Below are 18137 nucleotides of genomic sequence, written 5' to 3'. Positions count from 1 at the left end.
TCAGCAACTAGCAGGATGTGAGATTAACATTCAGAAATCAGTCACATGTCTGTATACCAACAATGAAACTTTAGAAAAGGAATACAAAAACACAATACCTTTTAAAATTGCACCCCAAAAAATCAAATACCTGGGAATACCCCTGACCAGGGAGGTAAAGGACTTATATGCCGAGAACTATGAAACATTAATCAAGGAAATTAAAGAAGACGTAAAGAAATGGAAAGATATTCCATGCTCCTGGGTTGGAAAAACCAGCATTGTAAAAATGGCTATACTACCCAAAGCAATCTACAGATTCAATGCAATCCCTATCAAATTACCCATGACATTTTTCACAGAACTAGAACAAACAATCCAAAAAATTTATATGGAACACAAACCAAGCAGGAGGCATAACTCTCCCAGACTTCAGGCAATATTACAAAGCCACAGTCATCAAGATGGTATGGTACGGTACCAAAAGAGACATATAGACCAATGGAACAGAATAGAGAACCCAGAAATAAACCCTGACACCTATGGTCAATTAATCTTTGACAAAGGAGGCGAGAACGTAAAATGGGAAAAAGACAGTCTTATCAGAAAGCGTTGCTGGGAAACCTGGACAGCTGCATGCAAATCAATGAAATTAGAACACACCCTCACACCATACACAAAAATAAACTCAAAATGGCTTAAAGACTTAAATATAAGACAAGACACCATCAAACTCCTGGAAGAGAACATCGGCAAAACACTCTCTGCCATCAACCTCATGAATATTTTCTCAGGTCAGTCTCCCAAAGCAATAGAAATAAGAACAAAAATAAACCAATGGGACCTAATCAAACTGGCAAGCTTTTGCACAGCAAAAGGAACCAAAAAGAAAACAAAAAGACAACTTACAGAATGGGAGAAAATAGTGTCAAATGATGCAACGGACAAGGGCTTAATCTCTAGAATATACAAAAAAACTTATACAGCTCAATAGCAAAAAAGCCAAAAACCCAATTTAAAAATGGGCAAAAGACCTGAATAGACATTTTTCCAAGGAAGATGTACAGATGGCCAACAAGCACATGAAAAAATGTTCAACATCACTGATTACTAGAGAAATGCAAATCAAAACTACCATGACATACCACCTCATACCAGAACTCCAATAGGTGATTTTTTTTTAACCCATAAGATATTGTCATGTTATGTTGCAATAGTTGACTGACTGAAGAGTTTATAATTTGGGGCAGCCATCCTGGACATCTATCCAGAGAAAACCACGACTCACAAAGACACATATACTCCAATGTTCATTGCAGCACTATTTACAATAGCCAAAACATGGAAACAACCTAAATGTCCATCGACTGAGGAGTGGATCCAGATGTGGTACATATACACAATGGAATATTACTCAGCCATTAAAAAGAACGAAATACCAGCATTTTTAGCAACATGGATGGACCTAGAAACTATCATGCTAAGTGAAGTCAGCCATACAATGAGACACCAACATCAAATGCTTTCACTGACATGTGGAATCTGAAAAAAGGACAGACGGAACTTCTTTGCAGAACAGATGCTGACTCACAGACATTGAAAAACTTATGTCTCTGGAGGAGACAGTTTGGGGGGTGGGGGGATGTGCTTGGGCTGTGGGATGGAAATCCTGTGAAATCAGATTGTTGTGATCATTATACAACTACAGATGTGATAAATTCATTTGAGTAATAAAAAAAATGAAAAAAAAATTGGGGGCAGCCAAATATTGAGATGGGCAGGATGAAGTGTCCACCAGTAACCCAAAGAGAATGAAGAGGGAAGTTCAGGAGTATCAGATACAAGTACTAAGTCATCTTGGTGTGTTGCACCCAGTCTGTGAAATAGGTGCAGTGGTGGGGTTCATCCAATAATGAAAAGGAGATCAAGGAAGCTCTGCTTTTTGAAACAGATATATTGTACGTCTAACCATCATAAAGTATAATATTTATTGACTGTTTATCATTTGATATCCATTGTCATACACCATCACAAGCAAGGAACACCTGGACTCATGCACAAAAAGGAATTTACCAAATATACAGTGACATTTACAGTGCGGCATAATAAATGCTAAAATAAGAGCAGTATAAGTTTATTTACCCTTATTTATTTGAGGATAAATCAGAAGAGATACCTGACAAGACTTAAAGGAATAGTCATAGCCAGAAATGAAACAGAGTTGACTAAAGAGATGGAAAAGAGTGAGAAGAGAGAACATTAAATATAATAGTTTCTGAACTCTTACTACTCTGAGCCAGCCTCTGCTTTGCGCTTTACTTATATCGCAGTCTTTGCACCAACCATACAAAGCCAGAACTTTCTACAGATGAAGAAACAGACTGAGATTAGTTATGTGACTTGCCTGAGGTTATAGAATTAGCAGGAGAGTTATGGGTACTCCCAGCCAGTGCCCCATAATGCTCCCTTTCTCTCTTTGAGGCCATACCGGGTACACCAAGGTCCCCGTCTAGTGAAAAAGAGAAGTCCCTTCTCCAAGTTCATCATCAGTTTCCTGTCTTCCTACAGATGAGGATTTCTTTCTGGCTTCAGTGGAATTAACCTTAAACAGCTGTGTCACACTATGCTCAGAGTAAGAGGCCAGCCAGTTGGTATGAGGCCAGAGTACTGGTTACAACATCCTAAAAGCAAGGAAAGATCTGTGCAGATGTTTTGCTGTAACGTTGGCTCCCAACCTCCCCATGTGCAGCCCTTCCAGCCAGAGCCACTATTCATTCTTAGCACTAAGAAGTCAGTGAATATCGTTTCCAAACCCGAAAAGGGAAGCAGGGGAAGTGTGCTTGAGGGCCCATTACTCTGCAAAGTCCATTGTCAAGGCATAAAACAAACCAGCACATCTCCAAATGCAAAGTCCATCCAGCTACCATTTGGGGAAACTGCTGTAGAGTCTACAAGCTGTGCTAGTGAACTGCTCAGCACAGCTGGGCATAACGGGGCTTTGGTCCAGGAAGCCTCTTCTTGTCACAGACTGCCTGGCATACTGCTCAGAGGTGAAGTCCAGTGAGACAAAAATAGGATTCTGCGTTCCATTGGAAGCAGCCAGGGAGACTGTCTACACTAGGGGACATGGAAATATTCTAACCTACAAAGAAAAGGGACTTTCCATGGATTTCCCAATAATGCTCATTTATCTGAAAAGGAAAGTAAGAAAAAGCCCCGCTGATCAAATAGAAAGCAAGTCTGTCCTCTTCACAGTGCAGGCAGTGTTCTGACTTCATTCTTATGAGAGAGACACCATGACACATACTGTTTTAAATAACTGACTATTTGCTTCTCATTTGAGATGCATAATCTACTCAATGCAATGGGCACTTAACAACCCTCTCTTTGAAAGAGAACAATTGAGCTAGTTGCTAGTCAAACACTTCTGTCTCTCACCCTGACCAAACATCCATGGAGTGAGAGGAAACTTCTCACTGTTCTTCCAACATAGAAGGCTCTTTTCTGCCTTCCTGCCTTTGCATAAGCTGGTCGTGTTGTCTAGAAGACTACTTTCTCACAATTGAATGCTCAGTAATCCTTCCAGATAACAATGTGGTGGTGATAATGAAGATGAATGGCCTATATGATTTGAGCTGGGGTGCTCTGTGCCTGTCACTGCCCTTAAAATTTGCGTGGACTGTTTCCTTTATTTCTCAAAAAGAATGTGCTCTATTTCTATTCATTTTACAGATAAGAAAACTCAGGCATGGAAGGGTGTGTTGCCCACACATGGCAACTTGCCTACTTGATGTATGGCAAGTAGGTGCCAAAACACTTCACTACACATCAACTAAAAAGACTAAAATGAAAAATACAGAGCACACCATATGTGGGTAAGGATACTTACCTGCATTCCTGGTAGGAGTACAAATTGGTCAAAGATTAATATTTACTAAAGTTGAAAGTAGCTGTACAAGTAATTCTATTCCAAGACTTCCCCAAAGGGCAGATATATGCTCCCCACTGCTGGATAAACATAAGTAAATCACTAATTCCATTCCAGGATATGTAGACCCAAATCAAATGCAAGTAGAAGTTCACTAAGCAATTTGTGTAATAATGTTAATAGCACTTTTTACAGTAATTCCAAATTTGAACTCTTTGAATGCTGTCAACAGTAGGATGGATAAAATTGAGTATAATTACATATGGAATAATAGACCACAGATGACAATGTGTAACAATATGGAAAAGCTTTCAAAAATAATGTAGATAGAAAGAAGCCCGGGAGTTCTCTTTGTGGATCAATGGGTAAGAACCCAGCATAGTCTCTGTGAGCATGTGGGTCCAATCCCTGGCCTTGCTCAGCGGGTTAAGGATCCAGCTTTGCCACAAGCTGCAGCGTAGGTTGCAGATGTGGTTTGAATCTGTAGTTGGCTGTGGCTGTGGTGTAGGCCTACAGCTGCAGCTCTGATTCGACCCCTAGCCTGAGAACTTCCATATGCTCTAGCTGTGGCCCTAAAAAGAAGAAGAAAGGAAGCCTGACACACAAAAATACATATATCATTGTTTCACTTTTATAAAGCTCAAAAACACAAAAGGAATCTTTTTTTTTTTTTTTTTTTTTTTTTTTTTTTGGTCTTTTTGCCCTTTCTTGAGCCGCTCCCACAGCACATGGAGGTTCCCAGGCTAGGGGTCCAATCGGAGCTGTAGCCGCCAGCCTACACCAGGGCCACAACAATGGAAGATCCGAACTGCATCTGCGACCTACACCACAGCTCACAGCAATGCCAGATCCTTAACCCACTGAGCAAGGGCAGGGACCGAACCCACAACCTCATGGTTCCTAGTCTGATTCGTTAACCAGTGCCCCACATGGGAACTCCACAAAAGGAATCTTTGATGTCATCAGTTAAGAGAACAGTTTCCCTTGTGGGAAAGTCGTAACTGTAATGGGAGCTTCTGTAGTGCTGATTATTATTATTATTTTTTTATCTTGGGCTGGTTACACAAGTGCATTAACTTTATGAAAATTTATCCAATGGTATTCTTTCATATATTTTTTACCTTTCTGTATTTATGTATGAACTACAAAATATTTTAATTAAAACTTTAAAATAAAAAAAAAAAACTCTGAGAAAATTCAAAGCTTGTGCTCTTAACCCCTGAACATACATAAATATTTTAAAAATCATCTAGGGAGTTCCCATTGTGGTACAATGGATTAATGATCGAGCTTGTCTCTGTGGGGGCACCAGTTCAAACCCTGGCCCAGCTCAGTGAGTTAAGGGTCTGGCATTGCTATGCAGCTGTAGCTTGGATTTGATCCCTGGAGCAGAAACTTCCATATGCTGCAGGTGCAACCCTAAAAAGCAAAAAAAAAAGAAGAATTAACAGATTTTCCTCATGATTGATAGAAATGAGTCACTTTATAATCTGGTAGAAACATGTAGCCATTGGAGTAGCATACCATGCAAATGAAACCTAAGGAAAAAATAATAAAAATTCTACCAATCATTACTTTAGTAGCTCTATGACATCATAGTATTAGAAATTGAATCATTTGAGTTTTTAAATGATTACGGATGTTATGTGCGTAATTTGTCATTTTAATTATTAAACTCCATATCTAGGTATTCTTCTAAAGATCTTTGATTCTAAAAGATTGTTTGCTCTCTTTTGATTTGATTACATATATAAAATCACATCAGAGAGAAAGAAAGATCTCCTTGGGAACAACCATATGAGACATTTTACCAAGACGCTACCTCCTCTCTTGTCACATCCCATTCTTTCATTTACTCTTCAGCTGTTTCCCTGAACACATCACCTGTGTATGTTTACAATGTCCTTCCAAAATGTATTCAGTTAAGCCATTTTTCTTCATCCTTTGAAATTCCATTCAGGCATCACTACTTTTATAGTGATCCATACTAGCCCAGAGAGAATTAATCCCTCCTTTTCATACACTCCATCTATACTTTTTTGTAGTTCTGTCATTGCAAATAATAATAATAGAACTGGCTACCATTTGAGACCGTCTTACATGAGAAAAACAAATGACATACTGTATTATTGTTCTCCTTAATATACAAATGTGAAAAGTGAGACTTGAAGATGTTACATAACTCAAGGAAGTACTAAAACTATTTTAATGCAGAAAAAAAGAAAAAACTTTGAACTTTGTCTAGATTTGTGTTGCTTGAATTGCAATCACTCTTTAGATCCAGGTGTCCTGAAGTGCCCCAGCAAGCTTATAGGAGTACTATAGTCTATTTATTTATTTATTATTTTTTATTTACTTACTTTTTTTTTTTTTTTTTTTTTTTTTTTTTGCTTTCTAGGGCTGCACTTGCAGCATATGGAAGTTCCCAGGCTAGGGGTCAAGTTGGAGCTACAGCTGCTAGCCTACACCACAGCCACAGCAATGCAGGATCCTAGCCACATCTGCAACCTACACCACAGCTCACTGCAATACCAGATCCCTGTCCCTCTGAACGAGGCCAGGGATGGAACCCAAATCCTCATGGATACTAGTCGGATTTGTTTCTGCTGTGCTGTGAGGGAAACTCCCCTATGGTCTATTCAAAAATTTTAATACTCTATGTCTGTCAAACACTGCAGAAACCTCTAGCTCCAAGTAATTCAGATTCACCATTAGATTATACTACCTTCCTTTCAATGATATAAATTTGCAAAGCTGGGGTTCCCATGGTTGCTACAATAAAGAGCGAATACTGTGCATAAAACTAATGCAAAACAGGAAACGAGTGGATTAATGTCCAGTCTGCTTCCCGGTTTTGAGAAGTTGCGCCATGCCTGGCAAGTACACACATCTCACTAGCAAGTAATTGTAGCTGTCTATAAATGAAGTAATAATATTATTTTTTCTTTCATTATTAGCATTATTTTTTTCATGGCTACTAAGTTATTGAGACATAAATACTTATAAGGATGCTTGGAGCTAATTAGTGAATAAAGGGAACTTTTAGGTATTTCTTTTGATCTGGAGTAGTGTGAAAAAAAATTACTGTGACACTAAAGACATCATATCAATGGAGAAATTTTTGAAACCTCTGGCTTAGATATTTGCCTCACTTATCAGGCCATGATTTTCTTGAGTGCAGGGTAAAATAAGACCAGTGGAAGTAAAAATCAGAAACAATCTTTTCCTTCTATTATGGCTCTCTCTCCTCTGTGAGAGATGGGAAACCTTTGGCTACAAGAAACAGATAATGCAACTCATATTGTCTTAATTAATAATGAGTGAGGAAATCATGCAATGGTTACTAGGCTGTGTAGCTTATTCTCTTGTTTACCTCCTTTAAAGGGACTTGTCTTCTTTGCCTGTGTTTGTTAGCACACTTTCATCAATTATATCACCAGGCGTTCCTTGATGGCTCAGCTGGTTAAGGATCTAGCATTATCGTTGCTGTGGCTCAGGTCACTATGGCGCAGGTTCAGTCCCTGGCCCAGGAACTTCCACATGCCATGGGTAAGCCCCCCCAAAATTAATAATAAATAAAAAATTAAAACTTCAAAAAATTATATCACCAACATCTTTGGAATAATCACATAGATGCTTACTAAGAAATAACTGTGCAAACTTCTAATAAGGGATATGGAGAAATAACATGAAAAGAAAGCTATAATGCTATTACTGCTAAATTCTCTGGAGAGCTACATCAAAGGTATCTAATCATACTGGGTATTCCATCCCAATTGACAAGGGGGAAAAATAAGTGAATTTATTTCATTGCAAGTGATTAGCAGAACATTGCAAACTGATTCAGGGGCAAAGGGGTTGGAGAAAGGTAGTCAAAATTTTTATTCCTCACATAATTCCTCTCTCTGTGGAGAGCAGCCCTATCTTCCCCATACAGATGAAAACTAATGGTTGCCAGATTTATCAAATGAAAATTCAGGGTGCTCAGTTCAATTTGAATTTCAAATAAACAAGAAATAACTTTTTCATATAAGTATATCCAGATACTTCATACTTATACTGAAAAGTTACTTCTTTTTTTTTATCTGAAATCCAAATTTAAATTCTGTATTTAACCCAGACCCTCCAATGAAAACAGAAATTCCTTTGACAACGTAATTGTTCATAGAATTTAAATGTTACCATTCTGCAACTGCTAATGAAATAATGGATCTAGAACAGTGATTTTTGAAGTGTAGAACTTGTAAAAATGTGAATTCTTGGGATCCGCCCCATACATACTTAATCAGGAATGCTGGGGTGGTCCAAAAATCTGTTTTAATGAGCTTTCCAGGTGATTCTAATCCACATGTTGTGGTAGACAGAAGGGTCTTCCACCAAAGATGTCTGCTTCGTCCTGATTTCTAGAATCGGTAAATATCTTAAGTTACATGACAAAGAGGAATTAAGGTTGCAGAAGGAATTTTGGCTACTTAAAAGAGGAAGAGGAACTTGTATTATCTAAGGTGGGACCAGTGTAATCACAAGGGTCCTTAAAAGAGTCATTCAGAAGAAGTGACGTGAAAAGAGGTCCTAGAGAAATGCAACATTGGGGCTTCGAACATAGAGGAAGAGGGCTCTGAGCTAAGGACTATGTCAGTAGGCTCTAGCAACTGAAAAAGGCAAGGAAGCAAATTCTCCCCTAGCGTTCCAGAAAAAAAAAAAAAAAAATGCAGCCCTGGTGACACCAGGATTTTAATCCACTGAGATTCTTAGACTTTCAACCTACAGAACTTTTAAAGAAAATATTGTTTCAGCCATTAAGTTTGTGGTCACTTGTTACAACAAGGAATATTTAGCGATATTACTCAAGATCAGGTTGAAGATAAAAACATGTGAAAATAAGAAAAGGGGTGTCTTGGGTGGTTGCTGGAGAGGTACCAGTTAGGATGTGGGAGGAGAGCAGGAAGCCATAGAGTGGAGAAAAGGACAGAACAATAAGGATATGAGGCAACTGACGCCAAACCAGTCGGTCTACATATATCACAGTCTGTTCATTGCTGAGGACCAGCTGGGATTTTCTGATACGTAGGCTGACTTCCTAGTCAGAAACTTGAGAGACACCAGGTGCCCCTGAAGGGGACCTCCGCGTGTGGTCATGCAGGCTGGTCATGGCCCAGGTCCAGGCAGCTCCACTTACCTAAGTGTGTGACAATCGCACCTTAGCTGTACCATGTGGCAGCTCTGCTTCAAGACACATTCCAATAGCTCACCACTTCCAGCACTAGGAGATTATCTCTTCTTTCGTGGATTTATCCAGCCGAGATAATTTTTAAAACCTTGCCATCTGACATGGAGAACGATTTACATCAAGACTGTATGGTTCCTTTCAGCTCCAACATTCCATGGGGCTGTAATTCTGATAGCTTTTGAAAAACCTGAGGATTTGGAAGAAGAATAAAATGAATCCCACTCATTCTTCAAGGCTCAACTCAAGTCCCATGTCTCCCTGACACCTCCTCTGCCCTGATCACCGCCTTCTCTAAGCCCCTCTAACAATATGGTCTCAAATCTTCCAGGCTCAGATAAGATCACAGTAGGCTCTCAGGAAGAGGGCTGTTGAGAATGAGAGTGATGCTAAAAAAGAGTCAGAATGGAGGACTCTGAAAACCAATGCAGGGTGTGGCCAGCAGATCAAAGTGCCCACTCCTGGTGAGCAGAGTGACCTCAGCCTTGGGTAGAAAAGATGCTGCTATTTATTAGGAAGGGAGAAACACATCTCGAAGAGGAAGATTATTCTACAGGTGCCTGTCTGCAGTGGGTTCCAGTTTTTATTCCAGTGATAGCACAAGCATGGGGGGGAGGCGTTAATGGGAACAGCATTGAGCTCCATGAGGAAGGGCACTGATAAGAGACCTGTAAATAAGGCAGAGTGCTGAGACACAAGCCCATGCACACACGAGCACACACACACATGTGTATACTAGTAAACACGTGCAACATAACTTGTAATCACCTAAGTGTGGCTCACAGGTTGGAGGGTGGTGGAGGAGGTTAGCCTGTTTCTCTCTTCGAAAAATAATGTTTAATTTTGTCATTATAACCATTCTATCCTTTGTCATAAGATTTTTGAAACTCAAGAGGTTTAAAGCGTCGCTGTAGTTTATACTTACATATTTTTTTAAATCAACAAATCATTCCAAGTGCAGATAAGACCCAGGTCCCTAAAAGATTGCAATAGCCTCAGTCACAAGGGCTTATTTTCTTACTTATTTCGCTACTTATGTGAACTTTCAGAGTCCACCAAATAAGGTTAAAATAAGAAAAGGAGGGCTTACTCCACCCTAATTATTTGTTTTAGAAGAAAGAATTGATCGAGATGGCAACCATCTACCCGACAGAGAAGCCAGCATGAAGAGCCCTTGTATGAAGGTGCATTTGCCCCCCAAGATAAAGAAGGGAAGTAGCAGGAAATCAGAGAGTTTAACAATACTCTCCTTTCTTCCATCATAACGTAAACAACCGTCCCTGTCTTTGGTCAGAAGGCACTAGCCTCATGAGGCCGCAAATGGGAACCACACCAAATAGCCACTGCTGGCAGAAGATATGGAGGAAAGGAAGTGTCCATAGGAGGTTTATTTATTTTACCAGAGGCTGCAACTGTCAGGGGAGACTGTAAATGCCATACACTTTATTCTGGACAGGCTGTCAACTTCAAAGCAGAGGTCTGTGGAGAGGAGTCTGGAATCTTCTCACCGCCATTAAGCAAAGCCCCGCCAAGTTAAGCTGAACTTCTCTAGTGTTTGTGAAATGAAACACACACACCGTAGGTTACGATTCTGCTGGCAGGTAGGTGTTGTTAAGAAGGCCACTGCTTTTTGAGAGAGTTAAGGACTGCCAAGGAAGAAAATCCAAGAAGTGTACAGTGGACAAAAGCAGGAGTTTGTATTAACCCTTGGCCCGTGATATTCCTGGCTCTTTTTGCATTACTCATTTCAGGATATTTTAAGAAAGAGGACTGTGTTTTCTGACTGTAAATACAAGTGCAGCAGGTTGAACCAGGATACACCAAATATTTTTCTAACTGAGGGAGACCAATGTAGAATTTAGATGCCAACAAGATGACTCAACAGCCGTTTGTCTCATATTTACTCATTTAGGACCGAGGGGAGTGGAAAGAAACAGCTGGTGTGAGCTATTTCTATTGGGAAGCAACAAGATACAGCATGCCGTTGGAGATTATTTTAAACCCAAGGTATATTATTGTCACAGGTCTTTTATAGAGCCTTTACACCCACTAAGCTCCTCTGTCAATGTATATACACATATACAAAGAAGTTTTAACTGGATCTCATTGGGAGGGTTTAAAAAAAAAAAAAATCTGAAGCCACATTGTGTAGCCCTTCATGGTGAAAAGACCAACTGCTCCTGTTAATAAGAAAGCCATGTCTTTATTGTTTCATGTGCGATGTAGCCCATCTGAGCGACCCCAGCTTTTTTCCACTAGTGGTTGGTAACTACCTCACCAAAGCCTCCCAGGGACTGAATTCCTGGGGATGTTTACTCTTCCATTACTAACACTCCCAACACATCCTCCAGCTTTAACTTGGTAGCCTGTCTCCTCCACCAGGGAAAGCGCCAACTTAGATTTTCTGGAGCAGGGCTTCAGGTAGTGGTTTATTTGTGTTCCATTTAACCTCTGAGGAAACTCAATGCAGAAATACAATTTTAAGGAAGAGGTCTCTGTTTTTATCGACTTTTAGAGTCAAAAGCAAATTTTGAGGAGTTTCAAGGTCAGTATTCTTTTTCGTAGGTACCTTCTCAATACTTCAGCAAATTTCCTGGCACATAAGAAGTACTTAGTTAATGTCAGTTGATTGATAGTTGGCTTTTTTTTGTTTGTTTTTGGGGTTTTTTTGATTTTTGTGTTGTTTTGTTTTGTTTTGTTTTGTTTTTGTTTTTGTTTTTGTTTTGCTTTTTAGGGCTGTACCTGAGGCACACGGAAGTTCCCAGGCTAGGGGTCGAATCAGAGCTACAGCTGCCAGCCTACAGCACAGCCACAGCAATGCAGGATCAGAGCCGTGTATGCAAACTACAGCACATCTCATGGCAACACCAGATCCTTAATCCACCCAGCGAGGTCAGGGATTGAACCTGCATCCTCATGAATACTAGTCAGATTTGTTTCTGCTGCACCACAATGGGAACTCCAATACTGTTGGCTTTTATTCAGGCTTTTGAAGACATTCTTTCTAATATCAGTTCTTATTATTCAAGATTCTGGCTACAAACATGAAAGAGTATTTTGTGGGTACTGAGTTGACGAGGCATTTAATATCTGTTTGGTTTTGTTTTCTTTACTAAATCCCTGCTAATTACTTGTCTTTTGTTGTAGTTGCTTTCATGGTTATTCTGTTTTGTTTGTTTGCTTTGTTATGTGTTATCTGATTGTTTTTTCTCCAAAAAAGTAGCATAAAAAATACACTAGATGTCTTTTCTTAACTTTTACATCCTACACCACTCTTCTTCCATTGCCAACATGCACACACACACACACACACACACACACACACACACACACACAGAGATTTGAAACTCCTATAAAGGACTTCTTTCAGAACCTCTATCATCCTCAGAAATTCTATTTTCTACTTTTATTATCCACTTAATTCCTCTCAAAGAACAATTTGTTTTTTAAGGATACTGTTAAAAGCTGAGGTCATTTCTAGTCTTTCTGTCCTCATTCCCAACATGTCTTTAATGATGATATTTCAGTCCTGTGCTTGGCACTGTCTTTTGGAAGGCCCTTTCTAACAACTTTAATGTATAGCCTTGAAGAGAATCTAAGTGATTTGACCAAGGTCTCATATAAATTACTTCTAGAAATAAGTTGAGGGTACAGATTTTTCTGACTCCCAGTTCAGCATACTTTTCACTGACTGTATCCAGCTGAAGTCTGCCATCCAAGAGACTTAACATTCTCAGAGGAATTAAAAACCAGCAATATGAACAACAATAATTACATTGTAAGATGATTTCTCTAGTGTGATAAACGTCCACCATGTTGCTCAATGAAAAAATGTGATGCCAAGTCAAACAGCATAAGCTGTGCCCAGCTTATGGTATTTGATAAGGATAATGGTATAAATGATGCAACCTCAGATAAATGGTGAAACAAGCATATGACTGATTAAAGGGCCCAGTAAATACTAGAATAGTGATGACCTGAGAATGGGTTAGAGAGTTTAATGAGAGCTTAAGTAACTATGATGTGTCACACACACACAAAATCCACTTTCCCACCAAAATATACCCGCTTTCCCATAAATAACATCATTACTTACATTGTGGCTATTATCAAAAGTATCCTTTCCTTTTTTCCTCTTTCTATCACACGAATCCTACCTTTCCTTCAAGAGTTTTTCCTGCTCCATGAGGCCTTCTTTGAGCATCTGGGCCTCACAATTTCCTCTCCTTACTCTGAACCTTAGTCTGTGCTTTGACTGTCTGCTAAATTTTTTTTTCAAAAAAAGTCTATATTTTATTCTTCTCACTAAAACCTCCATGCCTTCTATGTATTTGCTTCTTCCAAATAGTTTACTACAGCTCAATACATTTCTGATAACGAACTGACTTCAGAGTCGGGGAGTAGAGGCATACAAGAGAGAGTTAAAGAAGCACAGGACATTAGGGATGTGTCTCAGAGACATGGGACCTGCATTTACAGTCTGGTTTTCCTTTGCATTTCTCATCCCTCCTTGTAGAAAGTCATCCATGACAATGAGTGCTCTGTCTGGCATTCTCGAGTATTCCAGGAACTTTTCTTTTTCCACAAGGGCAAAGAGCTATTTATTACACATTCAGATGTCCATCAATACATGTCAGTCAAAACTAGGAAGCACAATATTCTTTACAATTACAATGTTTCATAAGTTCGAAATTGGGATCCATGGCCAGGAAATGGATTTTTCCTAATTTTTAGATGTACTTTTTAGAGGAAGAATGCATTATCTAAAAAAAAAAAAAAAAAAAAAAAAAAAAAAAAAGCTCAGGAAGTTCCCTGGTGGCCTAATGCTTAAGGATTGGCATTGTCACTGACTGCTGTGGCTCAGGTTACTGCTGTGGTGCAGATTTGATCTCTGACCAGGGAATTTCTGCATACCATGGTCATGGCCCCCTCCAAAAAGTTCATGTATTAGAATGAAAACCTGGGACACTGACAATGTCAAGTGCTGACAAGGATGTGGAAGAACAGGAATTCTCATTCATTGCTGGTGGAATGCAAAATGGTACGGTCACTTTGAAAAATAGTCTGGTGGTTTCTTACAAATCTAAAAACACTCTTGAAGTTTCTGCCATGATGCAGCAGTTAAAAATCTGACTATAGAGGCTTGAATTTCTGTGGAGGGGTGGTTCGATCCCCAGTGGGTCAAAGGATCCGGCATTGCCACAGCTGTGGCATAGGTCACATCTGTGGCTCAGATTCGTTCTCTGGCCCAGGAAAGTCCATATGCCATGGTGTGGCCATAAAATGAAAAAAAATAATAATAATTTGGTGCTCCCGTCATGGCTCAAGGGTAATGAACCCCATTAGTATCCATTAAGACTCAAGTTTAACCTACTGACCTTGCTCAGTAGGCCAGCAGCTACAGCTCTGATTTAACCCCTTGCCTGGGAACTTCCATATGCTGCAGGTGTGGCCCTTAAAAAAAAAAGTAAATAAAAACAATCTTATGCTATCTAGTAATCAGACTCCTTGGTATTAGCCCGAAGAAGCTGAAGACTGATATCTACACAAAAACCTGTACATAGATGTTGATAGCAGTTTTATTCACAATTACCAAAACTTGGAAGAACCAAGATACCCTTTAGTAGGAGAATAAATCAATAAACCGTAATGCATCTGGACAACTAAAATTGTCAGCACTAAAAGAAAATGAGCTATCAAGACAGAAAAAGATACAGAGGAAACTTAGATGCATATTACTAAGTTGAAAGAGAATCTGAAGAGGCTACTTACTGTATGATTCCAACTATATGAGATTTTTGGAAAAGTAAAACTTTGGAGACAGCAAAAAGAATAGTGGATGTCAGGGTCTGAGGTTGGGGGGACAAGTAGGCAGAGAACAGGATTTTTAGGACAGTGAAACTATTCTCTATGGTGCTGTAATGATGGATAATGTCTTCATACATTTATACTAATTCATAGAATGTACAGCATCAAGAGTGAACTGTAGGGTAAACAGTAAACTTTGGGAGATAATGAGTAGCATGTAGGTTCATCAGTTGTAACAAATGTACCACTTTCGTAGGAGATGCTTAAAATGGGGAAGGAGGCAGGAGGGCTGAGGGACCTGAGGTATATGGGAAATCAGTACGTTCCCTTCAGTTTTGCTGTGTGTGCACCTTAAACTTATTTTTAAAAACACTTAATTAAAAAAAAAGACACAGAAACACAAAAATTAGTTACATTGATATGCTTGCTTAAGTATTTAGGGGGAAATGTACTGATGTCTGCAACTAACTTTGAAATACATCGAATAAATGTGATGGATTGTTGGATGGATGGATGGACAGATATATGATAGAGCAAGAATAGCACGATACTAATTATGGATGCTAAAAACTGGGATTATGGATGTTCACTGCAAAAGTCATTCAACTTTTCAGTATGTTTGAAAATATAATCAGTGTTGAAAATTCTAGTTACAATGTTGAAAAATAGATGTTCCCTTATTTTATCTACTGAACAATCTAAAAGCAGACCGTAATCTGTCAGTAGGTCCCTGTGTCTTTGTGTGTGTGTGTGTACTATGAATCTGATAAATATTTCATTTATTAACAAAAGTTCCTAATACTGATCTGATTCAAAGGAAATACTGATATCTGTCAAACCAAAATGTATTCATCTCCATATAGAATTTCCTAATCTATGAATATAATGTCACTTTATTGGGGGCTTTTAAAACTTCTCTCAACAGTTTATATATATATTTTTTTCTCTTGTCTTTTTTGGGCCACACCTGCAGCATATGGAGGTTCCCATACTACGGGTCGAATTTGAGTTGTAGCCGCCAGCCACAGCCATGGCCATCCAAGCCGTGTCTGCTACCTATGCCGAGCTCATGGCAACTCTGGATCCTTAACCCACTGAGCGAGGCCAGGGATCCAACCTGCATCCTCATGGATGCTAGTCAGATTCGTTTCCACTGAGCCACAATAGGAACTCCAACATCTTATATTTTAAATATATGTCTTAAGTAGGTCTTGCGTGTATTTCATTAAATTCATGATTTAAATTTTTTCAAGTTGTTCATTGCTAATTAATTTTTGTATGTTGACTCATAGTCTGAAACCTTTGCTGAATTTACTTACTAGTTGTAGTAACAGTTTTATAGATTCCCTAGGCTATTTACTGTACACAATCCTTTCAGCTGCGGAAAAGACAGTCTTATTTATTTTCTTTTTGTATGTTTTCCACTATTTTTCCTGCTTCATTGCACTGGCTAGGGCTTCTCATATAAGGTTCAGTAGAAGTGTTGATAGCAACAAACTTTTTCTTAAAAAATTTAAGAAATTTAGTCTTTCATGGTTAAACACAATGCAGGTTTATTGTAAATACTCTTCTTTACACTGAGGAAGTTGACTGAGATCTAGTTTACTGAGTTTTTTTTTTAATCATGAATATGTGTTGAATTTGAAAAATACTTTTTCTGCCTCTAATGGAAAGATCGTATGATTTTTCTCCTTTATTCTGTTACTATGGTGAATTATATTTACTGAATTCAAATGATAAGTGAAATTGTGCATTCCTGGGATAAACTACATGTGTTCATAATATAGTATTTATTTTGTATGTTGTTAAATTCAATCAATTTTCTGTGTTTTAAAGGATATTTCTGTGTATGCTTATGAGATATATCGGTCTACAGTATTTTGTTGGTTTATTGTGTTTTGCTTTGTTTTTTAAGTAATATCCATTTCTGGGATATCAGAATAATGCTGAACTCATAAAAGTTGCTATTATCTTATTTTACAAAAGAACGTATAAGGATTGATATTATTTCTTCTTTAAAACATTGATGGAATTCATCAATGAAGTTATCAGAGTGCATTTTTTCATGGGTAGGCTTTTTATGGTATTAAATGTATGTAATTTCAATGTGATTTATGTAAATTTATGCAAATGAATGTAATTTCACCATTCAATGTAATGGTCTGAAAAGGCCTTCAGGCAGAACGTCACAGTAATCAGAACGGTTACCTGTCTTGTTTTCCATCTCCCATAGATCACAGTCCTGCACCACCTGTTGCCTAGTGTCTGAAAATATTTGTCCTAGGTATTTTTTTCCATCTTTCTATTTGTTTACAGAAGGAAAACAAGTCTAGTACCAGTCACTCCACCATAACCAGCAGATGAATTCAAAAGTTTTAATTTTTCATATTGTGAGCTCTGTTCATGAATTCCACACTTCTTGGCAACTCTATGCATTCAGTCATTCAGTTGTTTGTTTAATATTCATGCCTTCTATAATATTCTATATGCCAGGCACACAATATACACAAACACATAGGCTATTGGGGGAGGGAAAATAAATATTAAATATATATTTTCACATATGTGTGTGTGTGTGTGTAAATATGTATGTAAACATTTTTGATAAGGTATGGTACTATGGAACCTGTGATAACCTTTATAAGTATAATTGACCCAGTCAAGATGATCAGAAGTTTCAGGTGGGCTTTTCATACGCTTCTAGTCAGGCTTTTCTTTTATTCCTCATAGTAGGGCTTTTAAATTTCCTTGACTTTCTTCAATTATAGACCTTGCCAACCTCATTTTCAGTAGAGTTCCTCCGCAGATGTCTAACAGTTTGCAGTTTGTTTTTCCTGAGACATCTTCCCTCAGCTCAGGTTTTATAGATTGATACTATTTTTCTATTATTATTATTATTATTATTATGAGGCCATATCAGCAGCATGCAGAAATTCCAGGGCCAGGACTAGAACCTGCCACACAGCAGTGACGACATTGGATCCTTAATCTGCTGAGCCACCAGAAAACTCCTATTTTTTATTCTTAAAGTACAAAAACTAGGAGTTCCCATCATGGCTTAGTGGAAAGACAAAGGTTCAATCCCTGGCCTCATTCATTAGGTTAAAGACTCAGCATTGCCATGAGCTGTGGTGTAGGTTGCACTCAGCATTGCTGTGGCTGTGGCGTAGGCTGGAGGTTGCAGCTCTGATTCCA

This window comes from Sus scrofa, chromosome 4, assembly GCF_054392235.1.
Source record: "Sus scrofa isolate SSC_HxYL_T2T_F1_AM1 chromosome 4, Sscrofa_HxYL_maternal_Yorkshire_Landrace_v2.0, whole genome shotgun sequence".
NCBI classification, from domain to species: Eukaryota; Metazoa; Chordata; class Mammalia; order Artiodactyla; family Suidae; genus Sus; species Sus scrofa.
This window is presented reverse-complemented; position numbering follows the sequence as displayed.